The sequence below is a fragment of the Sebastes umbrosus genome, chromosome 11 (genome assembly GCF_015220745.1).
Source record: "Sebastes umbrosus isolate fSebUmb1 chromosome 11, fSebUmb1.pri, whole genome shotgun sequence".
In the NCBI taxonomy this organism is placed as follows: Eukaryota; Metazoa; Chordata; class Actinopteri; order Perciformes; family Sebastidae; genus Sebastes; species Sebastes umbrosus.
In genome coordinates, this window is record NC_051279.1 from 7,360,083 (window position 1) to 7,372,342 (window position 12,260).

Here is a 12,260-nt window from a genome sequence, read left to right on the forward strand (position 1 = left end):
GAAAATGCAAATGTAGACCAGTCAATTCCAGTTTGGTCTTTTCCAGTCCGGTCCAGTTCGGAGTTGTTGAGTCCAGCCTATCCCAGTGTTGTTTATGGCTGTACTCTGGCTTACTGCCTGCTAGCTTGCAGGGAGGGCAGTGGTAGGGACAGCTGGGCCTCTCCCCTCCTCCCCCTCCACCCCTTACCCCTCTGGCATCGGCCCCGTTGTTACCCAGAGACCTCTCCAACAACAAAAACAACAACAACAAGCCAAAGGAGGAACCAATCGGAAACCACCTTGGCACAAAATGGCCACCAGATAGAAGAAGAGCCTGTCGAGCGGCTGAAAAATGTTTGATCATTTGCATATTGAGTGGAAGCGGGGTCAGTGATGAGGTTAGGAGAGAAGGTGTGAGGCCAATCATTTAGTTCCATTTTTATGTTTTTGTAATAGGAGTACATTTATTTCCTAACGTCTTTCCACCCTGTGGGGAAAAAGCTTCTCTGGATCTCGTCAGGCGAGCACGCAGCACATTCACATGCCTTGCTGACCCTTTTATACATAATGGCCCTCTCATGAATTGAACACGAGATGGTTAGGTATGATTCAGCGAGCCGTGTACACTGCAGTACAGCACTTAGGCCTCATATGGAGGGGTCGACTTAAAGCTGGATCTCGCTTGGCTTTGAATATTTCTCTCACTTGTTTTCACACGTTATTGCTGCAGGAGTTCATGATCGGTCCACCACAAACACTGTCAACATCAAGTCACCGCCACAGCTTTATTGTCATGTCGAAAAACTCAGGTTTAAGTCATAATCCAACAAAAAACACACAGAAAAGCAGAAAAAAAGTTTCCAAAATGAGATGGTCAGCTTGTGAATAGATTTAGGCCAATAAAAGACTGAGTCACAGAGTCCAGATCTGTTTCCACACAAGAATCATATGCATTTATGAATTACTCAAGAATTTCAGACTGGAAAATGTTGTCAAATTGGTCACATTATTTTGAAATAAAACCATTATTTGCACATCTGTAATCAGGGTTAAATTGTATAAAGTAATATTGGTAATTATCTAAAATATTGATTATATTGTGAGTGAATCCTCAGGACTGCTTTTATCAGCTGCTCCTAAACTCCTGCATTATCACCACGGTAAACAAGTGAGAATATTCCAACAGGATAAAAATATCAATTTCAAACATTTGTTCTCTGCCAGTTTTTGATTTACAGCCCTTATGAACAAAGCGATACCTACCTGTATCCCAGGAGCGGTGAACTTTGACACCAAATCATTAGTTGTATTTCCCCCTTTTCAGGCTGTTTTATCAAATATGTTAGTGGAAGAAGCCCAGAGGCTTCAAATATTGTTTGATTCATCTCATAAACCCCTGGGAGGCTCCTCCGACCTCTAACTGCTGCTTTAAGGCATCCTTCTTTTCCAAGTTGTTTGAAACTATCCACAAACCTCTAAATCAATCGCTAGCTAGTGAGCTGGAGGTGTTTCAAATACAGTTAGTTTAACCTTTTTTTCCACTGCAACTTTCCCAGGACCCTTTTTAGGATATGAGGAACCTTGTTTTAAAAAAAATAATTACCATCCTTATCTAGTGAACAAGTCGACGTACTGTTGAGAACGGAACCCGGAAGTTTCACTATCGTTCTCCATACATTTCAAACTGAAAAATTAGGGTCTAAATGTAGTTTCCGCCCCCCCCAAAAAAGTGCCTGTTCTGGGGGTAGTATTTTGCAACGACCCAGGAATAATCGTGGCTGAGATTACTCAACTTGATGTCAATGATTGGTCAAACATACGCTACTGCAAGGTTGATACAACTTGTTCAACTTCCATTCACACACAAAGCAAGCAATGGTTTCCAGGACTAACTGGCCTAGTAGACTTTTAAGCCGCATTTCCAACAACAAGTTCCTGGTCATTTTAGTCCTGGGACTAAAAGGTTCCTTCAGCCCATTGTTGTCTGCGTTTCCAAAACATGCCAAGATTAGGCAAATTACTTCGCTGAAAAAGCAACATGATGTGGGAGGGCGGTCGCCAAGCGCCACCCTCCGGTGCTGAGAAATGAAGCCAACGCGGAAGTTCCGAAAACGGCAGTTTTTCGAATTGCCACTTGATCCTAATTTCCCCATTCATGACAACTGTACAGGGGTGAATTTTATATAAATTCTATTAAGGTTTAAAGTCAGGCATAATTGAGAATGTGGCCGCTTTGAGTGACAGGTAGATGCCGTACCAGGTCGCTAGCTGCTAGCTGTCTGCTCTGCTGCGTCACCCTGCCCGCCTCAGATCCACCAACGATTCACCTCTTTCCTCATGTTTGATTAGCTGGGAGTTATGCTGTGTCATCACTGCCAAGATGGCGACGGCCGGAGCCACCCATTTAAAGCTTCACAACAGCTCTTCAGAAACAGAAAAAGACATCACGGAGACTGGGTCGATATTTTGTACAGTCTATGTTGTTGCAGGGGTAAACACACTATACAGCTGCTAAAAACCATGTTGAAAAAAAAATATATAAACCTTGGTTTTGTCTCACTGCGATGACATTTACTGCTGCATATTGGATATAATGAATGAAATGCAGCAGTCTGTCTCCACAGTAAATCATCTGTTGAGTGTTTGATGGTTATTTATTTATGCTTTAGAACGTCACCGCCACAAAACAATAACGCTCTCATTCTCAGTCTATTTCAAAATGAGTAGGGAAGCCAGTAGGAAAGCCTAACTTTACTTTCAAATGTTATCAAACAAAGAGAAATGCTCGCCCCTCATACTAAAATGGTCCTAAATCGATACTGGAATACTTACTTGTTTCATGAATGAAGCGGTACACGAGTTGAATCAGCGGCGCTGTGCGTGTTTGACCAATCAGAGATGGTCATCCCTGCAAACTCCACTCTGAAAGTTCCTGTACTTTCAGAAAGCACTACCCCCCAACCAGGGCTTTTTGGGGGGTAAAATGTATCATGTGTAAATATATTCCTAATTTAGACCCTGGCCCCTGCGGTTGAAACGCAATGAGTTCCTCAAAATGTTCCTAGTCCCTGGGGAAAGTTCCTGCGGTCAAAAAGGGGCTTTCCTAGTGTAGTTCCTGGGACTGATGGATGAAGTTCAATAAGGGCTGAAATCTTAGTAAAAGTGTTGGTGAAGCAGTTTTGGATTTGAGTGGGCAGAAGGTAAGACTGAGGAAGCAGAGTTTGGTGCTATGCCCCCCCCCTCCACACACACACTGTCACTTCCGCTCTTCCTTTCACTCTTCTTCCTCTCTTTCCTGCCTCCTAATCTCCTGATTCACTCGGTCACGACCATTTCTCCCTTCTTTTCTTATCCTTCTCTTTCTGTCTGTCTCAGAGTGTCAGCAGTAAAGCCTTTCTGGAGGCTGTATCTCCAGCTGCAGATGGCTCTTAAGTGTATGCATGCGTGTGTGTGTGTGTGTGTGTGTGTGTGTGTGTGTGTGTGCGTGGGTGTGTGTGCGCGGGCCGTGACAGGGCGTTGGGCTGCTCCAGGCCACATCAGCTCAAGCTCCACTGGCCCTGTTTGTGTGCGTACATGTGTTTGTGTTTTCAAGTGTGTCACTCTGTCTCTTTCTCTTTCTTTTTATGTGTGTGTATGTGTTGCGCGCGCATAAGTCCACCTCTCTCTCCCTCTGTTTGCACGCTCTGCAGCAGTCCATGAGAGCGCCTCATACAATATTCAGTCCTGGTTAGCCTCTCGGTTGTGTGTCGGCTTCTATCTGTGTGTGTCCTACATGGGAGCTTCCCTCCTATACCGGCCTGTATAGTGTGCTCCTACACCTCCCACCTCCCACCCCCACCCGTCCTCTCTGTAGGCCAGGAGGCATTTAGCAACTTTCTCCAGCGTTTGTCCTCAGCTGTCCCCTCTGCCAGATGTGCTGCAACGCACGCCTCGTTGTTAAGCGGGTGTTAGTGTCGTCTGCGCCAACCATTTTTCCATTAATCCTTACCATTTCGCATTTGCGGTGGCATATTGAATCATAGAGACTGGAAAAATTCCTCAAAACCTACATTTGAGAAGAAAATAGCTGAACTACACTGCAAGTAGCTATACCAAAATGCTAACAGAACAATATTTAAAGCTGCAGCGACATATTTAAATTAATAAGCATAAGACATGTTTTACTGTATACGTAAAACCTTAATACTGTATGTAAGTAACTAGTAAATACAGCCATCACATACATTTAGTGGAATAAAATGTGTAATATTCAGCTTTAAAATATAGTACAGGAAACATTCAAGTACCTCAAGGCGCTATTTAAAGGATAAGGCTGGTGTTATTCAAAATTATTCTTGATTTTAAGAAATCTTGTTAAAAAACGGTACATTAGTCCGTTTCTCAGGACTTTCTGACTTCCAGTCTGTGAACCATTGGTTCCTACGGAAGATGTAGATCTTTAAAAATGTCTCACAAATGTATAGTTTAATTTTTTTAAAGGCTCAGTAATTTCTTAAAACAACGTGCCACTGTAGTTTTTATCAAACGTTACTCAAACAGGAGGAAATAGTGCATTTGTTGGGGACTATTGTCAGCTGTGGAATAATGAGATTATTGATAATTTGTTCTTTGATAGAGATTATATTGTATATTTTATATATTGGTGTAGGGGGTATAATACCTTCACTTCCCTAGAAGGCTTTTATTATAAAAACACTGGCAGGAAGTGTTGATTTCAGTAACACTGAGAAAGGGTGGTGAAGCAAAAAATCGATCTGAATTAATTGGATGTTTTAGTTGTTATCTGAGACTAAATCATTATTTGATTACTGGCTTTTATTTGATTTGTCTCTCAACATCTTATTCATCCCCATATTTGTTTTTTTATAGCGTTGTGCGTTTTAATGTAGCGGGAGTTTTATTTTTTTTTGTTTGGGTCACATGGAAGCATGTTGTTCGTGACACTTGGCATTGAGGAATTCAGAGTAGAACAGCCAACGCGACGGTATGGATGGATTATATGATAACTGTTCGAGTCACAAGATTATCTGCAGTGGCACATGGTGTAACTTCGCCGGTCGAGGACAGACGTACTGACTGAGTGACACACAGAGAGAGAGAGAGACGTAATTGGATAGTCACAAAATGTGCCCATTTGCCGCTCTGCCTCCGTGAGTCTCTCCAAGCAAGTGCTTTTGAGTATAAATTATGAAGTGTGGATTTAGTCACGCAGGCCCACACACACACTCTCATACGTGCACGCACATACACACTCGAGTGTTTTTGGTTTGTGTATAGTCACCCTGTATGTACTGTACATGCGAGCTGCAATGTCCCTGTATGCTTAGAAGCACTTAAGTTTGTGTGTGTATGTGTACATGGACTTCATCACATGGTTAGACATTCCTACACTCCAGTGCAAGGCTGAGAGGCAATACATATGCACACACAGCCTCTCTCTGAGATGCACGTGCTGCTTGAAAGAGTGTGTGTGTGTGTGTGTGTGTGGGCAGACTGCCTCTCCTGCCAGGATGTGTTAATCCGCTTGACTGCAGATCCCAATCAGGGCAAGGGAAGGAAGAGAGCGAGGGACAGAGGGAACACGAGCGAGCGAAATGCTAAAAGAGCGGCGATGAATAGGCGAGGAGAGAAAGCAAGATGGGCGGAGAAGGGGGATGCCCTTTTTTTTTTTCTTCTTTTAAGCAGCTCAAGGAAGGCAGATCTCTCTAGCGAGCCTCGCCGCAGGGGCTTAAGGACTTTGGGCGCCGCCCCGATCCTCCTGGGTCGCGACCGGGGGAGCCTCACGTATCGCAGAACACCACTTGACATGATTCGCCCCTTAATAGACTGATTCTGTTAGCCGCCATGATAGCCTCCACACGTCCAACAAAAACTACACGACCCCAAAACTGTCAAAGGGTGTTTTCAACTCTCTCCAGACCTCTAACCCCCTCCGTGACCCCCCCGCCGCCAGCTCACACTCAGGTTGAAGGTGATGCCTCTGTTTACCTGGAAATGCTCCCTCTCAGATAATCCTGCTTTGCTGTCCCAACTCTGAGGACCTCCTAAGACCTGTCGCATCCTGAGGTCCTAATCTGGATTTGACGAGGTCACCTGTCCTTACACATACGTGATTGGTAAGCTTAGGTCAGCTGATCACTCTCACTGGGACTCGTTTGAATGAAGTTACATTTATATAAACAGGCCTTTATCACAGGAAGACAAGCCTGACAAACTCCAACTAATGAACACTCAATCAATAACCAAAATGATGCAGCCAGCCAGGGCACCGAGGTCATGTCCTCGGTTATTATTTGGATGATACGTGATGTAATAAGGAGTTCACATTCTACAATTAGATATAAAACATTACACACACATATTTATTTGTCTAAATGTCTTAAAATGTGACTGTTTTTAAGGCAAAAACTACTACAATTCTCAATACCTGGCAGTGTAGAGAAACAACCTTAAGACCATAATATAGGGAGATATCATTTACAAATATATTTGAACATTTTAACCATTTCAAGAATATGGTATTTTGTGATTTACAGAGTTTTTTTAGTGACCAGTCAAAAGTTTGTGAGGTGCCTTGTGCTGGACTCATGACATAACTATTTCACACAATGTTCAAACAATATAAAAGAAAGAAAATAAAAGATACAACACTTGATAGCATGTATGTAACAGGCCTAAATAGCCTGCCGGAATCAACCCAGTCAGGCTGTTCTCGTACACTTTTCGTAGCTAAACCAACGAAAAGTAATGCACTGTAATTCAGCTATAACCCACGTAATTAATTCATATGTAACCCAGGAAATCATGAACCAGGACAGGTGACATAGTATAAAGAGTGATAAAGTCCGTGTAGGGAAGAGTTCGGGGTGGATGGTGGGTCTAAAAACACCAGGAGACCGCTGTTCATGAGTGAAACCAACGTTTACTTTTTTAGTAAATTCCATAATTAAGCAACGCCACTTGAGTCGTTTTTTAACCCAAACTACAATCTTTTCCTTAAACCTAACCAAGTTGTTTTGTTCCCTTAACTTAACCAATACTTCAAACTAACTTATTTTAAACCAAACGATCTTTTCCTAACCTGAGGATACGTTGACTCAGCACCACCAACAACTTATTTAGACATTTTAGAGGTCACACACACAGGGACAGTATTCAATATTATGATTCCATCAATATTTTAGAAAACAGACTCATAAAGAGGCGTTTTAAAAAAGACATCTGATCTTTTTATGTCTGCTCTTAGCTGCATTAACAGTTTGATTCTAAGGCAAGGTACAAAGGTGAGTCATCTTGTGTCATTGTCTCATCTGAGTGAGTTAGAGGGTTAATTGAAAGTAATTTCTCCTTATTACAACAGCATTTCCGCAGCATTTCAAGGTCAATGACTTCACATAGATGTCTTCTATAGCGATGTCATTGTGCCACACACTCTTGAGTGTTATGTTCTGAACTGATATCTCGCAAAAATGATTAATAGACCTACAATGAAAAAGGGCCAAGACTCCATTAAAAAGATATTAAGTGCTGAAAGTCCTTGATTGACGAATTAGTGACTCATTTCCAAACTCCCTCATAATGTAGAGATACTGAATGATGAACACCCGGCACCCACCTCATAAAAAAACCAACAAAAAAAACAGACATTTTGCATTTCTGAAACAAAAGTCTTCATTAATGGACCGCCACCCTTTTGTTCAGCCTCCATGAGTGCAGACAAACGTTCACCGATCAGGGCTCGAGATGTTATCTGTTTTGGCTGACGTCCTCTGTAACCAAGCAAGTCGTCCCGAGGCCTCCCGAGAACCAGGAGCAGAGGTCCATTAACCTCATGGATAAAAGATTCCAGTCAGAGCTGGAGGGAAGAAACTGTCAGAAGAAGAAGAAGAAGAAGGATGCAAGTACACAAAACAAAACAGGCTGTATGATATGTCCAACTTGACAACCTGATTTGTTTATTATAAAAAGTCACGAGTCAATAATGGACAAAAGATGATTCAGTATAAATCAGTTTTACATTAACATTTAATCATTCGTCTCTTCAATTAACGCAACATTAATTCTGTACACGAAAAAGCACTAAAACAGGGAGTGTGACTCATTTATTGAAACAGTGAACATAACTTGCTAGATACTTTTCTTTGGTCTTTCTTTCCTATTTTTTGGTTTACCGACGGGTGACATTTAAAGTTAATTTTAGACATTTCCGAGTAGTGCGTCCGTGTTTATTGAGCAGTAAACGAGACGGTTTCCTGTTGTCTCACAGCTCGGTAGGTTAGCGACACAAGAAACAACAACTGCTGATCTATAATACAACATCTGAGCAGCTCAGCAGCCGGCGCAGTGGAGAGACTGTGGACATGATGTCCCATATGACTGACTGGAGGAGGCTGTGTGTGTCTTGTGTCTTTTGTGTGTGTCTAATGCAGTTGTATGTGACACGCTACAATGGGACGTGACATTACATTTTGCTTTGTGTTAACCAGAGCTGAGCTAGAGACTCTGCCTGCTACATCAGTCCTTCTGGATCCATATAAAGTACACAGTCATTATCCAGAAAAACACATAAACACACAAAGATGCGTATGTAAGAAAAAAATGGATTCTCACACTGCATTAAAACTCCCCAAACTTTAAGCCCACTGCGACTCATCAGGCAAATGGCCAACAGGACAACCTGACTTTCTGTACCAATACCTTGAGGAATGTAAATATGTGTTTATCTATAATTGGCAAAATTGTGATTCAAATTAGGAAGAAGAAGAAAACAACATTAGGAATCTGAGCAGGCTTTTGATGCCAACTTTCAGTACCTCAGTTTTATTCATACAAAATCACAAACCTGCCACAGAGGGTTGCACAGTCTGAATATTTTAGTACACCCTCTATCCTTAGACCCCTCTGTTTAGAGAAAGAGAAAACTCCACAAAGCCTTTAAATGGGAAGAAATGTCAGGAAGAGTAAGCAAAAAGGATCCCTCTTCCAGGGTGGACAGACATTTGAATATGGAGAAACAGAATGACAATATTATAGGACCACCCCCTCTCAGTCGATTAAGCGACTAATTGGTCATAGTCGACTAAGATTTATTTAGTTGATTAGTCATTTTTTAAGCTTTTTAAGAAACTTGTGAGCATATCTCTGGTAAACACAAGATTTAAAGTGATGCTTTTGTGTGATTCTTTGTGGAGGAACTCAGTTTTACAGATCTGTCGATTAAATCAACTAATCGATTAGTCGACAAAATCATATGAGTGTTAGTCGACTTAGAATCTTTTTGGGTCGAGGACAGCTCTACAAAATTAGAAGAACAAAGAATATGGACCCATAAAGCATCCTCTGTAACACGGAGAGCTGGTAAGACTGTCGTCTTTCCTTCACTTGTGTTTGGATATTCGGTGCGGATGCATTTCAGGTTTTACCAAAGAGTATTGCGGTTTGATAACCAGCCCGAGAAGAGAGTGGGGGATGAACAGCAAGAGCAGGGAGGAGGGAGAGAAAATACGATGAGAAAGCTCCAGGAACAGGTCAAGAGAGAGAGAGGAGGGCATAAGAGGACACAGAGCGAGAGAGAGTGGTGGGAAAAAAGATGAGCGAGAGAAAGAGGATGAGAGGAAATGAGCGACCAGGGAGACTCGCATATGGAGACATTACAGAAAGAGAGAGAGATGTTAAGGGCGAAAAACACAGAAGGACGAGTGTGAGACTTTGCACTTTTATGTGAGAGAGAGAGAGAAATGTGTTAAAGGTGGTGGGCCGAGAGATGAGAGGGCGAGAGAGAGAGAAAGAGAGACAAAAAGAGGAGGAGAGAGCAGCAGCGTTTCATGAAGAGCTGGAAACAGAGGTCGGGCGGACAGGCGGGTGGGCGAGCGAGTGAGCCAGAGGGGAAGGGAGGGAGGGAGGCGGGGGCGGGGCTTGTCAGCAGCCGTAGCCAGTCAGAGGCCGGCGTGGTGCTCTGCAGGGTATTCTTACCCTGGCAACACAATAGAGCGAGAGAGAGAGAGGGAGAGAGGCGGTGGACAGGTGAACAGATGGCTGACTGACTGAGAGACAAGCTGATCAGTGGACTACAGAGGGTGCATGTGTGTGTGTGTGTGTGTGTGAGAGAAAGAGAGAGAGAGAAAGAGAGAGAGAGTGAGAGTATGTGAATGCACCGTAATTTAACACAAAATGTTGGAGCAGAGAAACAAAGAGAGACTGAGATGGAGAGAGAAAAGGGAAAGATGCCCATGTTTGTACTGTAATGTTCAAGAAATATCTGTTTACATGAGAGAGAGAGAGACTTGTGATATCCAAAAAAAACAAATCAAGTGTGTGTTTGTGCGTATGCAGGAACATGGAGAGAGACAGTGTAAGAAGGAAGCGTGCCGTGTGATCAGTTTCAGGTTTAGACCTTGAGAGTGAGGACATTATCGTAAGGCGAGGACAAAGTTGGAATGTGAGGACATTTTATCTTTTCATTCCCAAGAGTTTAGTCCATATTTCATGATTTATGTCCGATACAAACGTTAAGTGCCGATGCAGGACGTAGGCGGGAAGTAATAGTGAGGAGTTCAGGGTGGCAGATGGGCGTGTAGCGAGTCTGACTTTCATGCAGAGTTCACGTCCTGTCAGAGACCTGCAATTAATATTCGCCTTTTTATGAACCATAACGACGGTCTTTCCCTAACCTTATCCAAGTGTTTTAGTTGCCTACTTCTAACCTTACACTAACCATAGTTTATCTGCCATAACCACAATCTTTTCCTATAACCAAACTGTAGTTGCCATGCGCAGATATTGTACAAAGTGAGAATTTGAATAAGCCGATATAGGTAAAGACTCGGTTTAAAGATTAAAGGATAATCCCGGTTCATTTAAACATGTTTTTTTTAGGGCTGTCAGTCGATTAAAACATTTAATTGTGATAAATCACAAACATCGCCCAAAAAAACATAGACAATAACCGATATATTCGTCCAATCTCCCAACCCTAGTCGTCACAAGTATTCAAATGTGTGTCATGTGTTATATGGGTGTCAGTACATGTGATCGATGAACCAGCATGGCTCCGGTGTCATCATAGTTTTTGTTTACTAGCTCTTGATCTCTTTGTGTCCTGACAGTGGGGGGGCAGGAGGTCCACACCTCGATCACGTCCTCCACGCAGCCCTGTCACACGCCGTCATTGTCATGTCGAAGCTGTTTTATTTTTATTTATTTTATTTTTCCTATGGCTCCTTTTGTTCTCTCGATTTTTTTAGGTCAGAACACACACACATATATCAGCACACCAGCAGCCAGCGCAGAGTGTGTTTTCTATGAACTGTGGACAACAAAGCGTGTGGTGGCGGCTCCTGTGCGTAAAAAATTTGCATTAAGCTGCAGATCAGAGCGCTGACTTGTTCTGGTGAGACTGAACAGCTGAATCAGGCGACTGTCGCTGTGTTGGAACAAATCTGTCTAATAACCCGTTTCTGTGGGTAGATAAAACGCCGCTTTGACACTGCGATAATAATAATGGCTTCCAGTTTTAATGAGATGCATATCAAAGAGCGCTATTGTTATTAAAACTGTAAGTGTCTTTACCCTGACATCCAAATGGCATCATTACCCTCTTGCCCTCACCTGTTTTGACGATTTAAGGCTAATTCATCCAAAATTAAAGAGAATCTCTGTCTCTGCCTCCTCGGGGTTTTGTGTGAGTACGAGTTCCCGCCGGCTCCACTTCCGAGGCTGAATTGCACGTAGTTGAATCATCCTCACTTAGAAGTGATTGTTCGCAGTGGGAGTCATGAACATGTGCTTATGTTTTAATCAGACCACCACTAGACTGCAGTCACACTTGACACAGCATAATTAATTAAACAAAATAAAGGGTAAGTGAAGTATTGAATATGATCTTAGAGTGCTTTGTTACTTATGGATAATCTATGAAGTTATACACTGTAAAAAATATTATTCATGTGTCTGTAATTGAGGCCTTGAAGAACCAAACCAGTGTTTTTTTAAGTTTTAACTACGAATGATGTAGGCTTTACATTTTTGCTTAGCATTTTCAAATGCATACTGTAATCTTTTAGATTTTTGAATCCTACCATTTTTAGATATCAATTGATGTCCGTTCATTTCAGAATGGCTTGAAAATCAATCAGACTCTTACAACTCACGTCAGTTGTGCAGTCCATCACAGTGAACATCAAGTCGAAGCTACGCTAATCCGTAGGAGTGTTTTATTGTTCTTGCAGCTCATTGTTTTGTTTTTGTGGCAATGTACTGTATTATGTAGTCTCACTGCTGCA

General features: G+C 42.3%; 1 protein-coding gene across 11 annotated transcripts in view; it reads left to right on the forward strand.

The window, feature by feature from the left end:
* The window catches only part of mef2d (myocyte enhancer factor 2d), a 115,635-nt gene that overhangs the window by 54,457 nt on the left and 48,918 nt on the right, over window positions 1-12,260 (forward strand). The window lies entirely within an intron of this gene.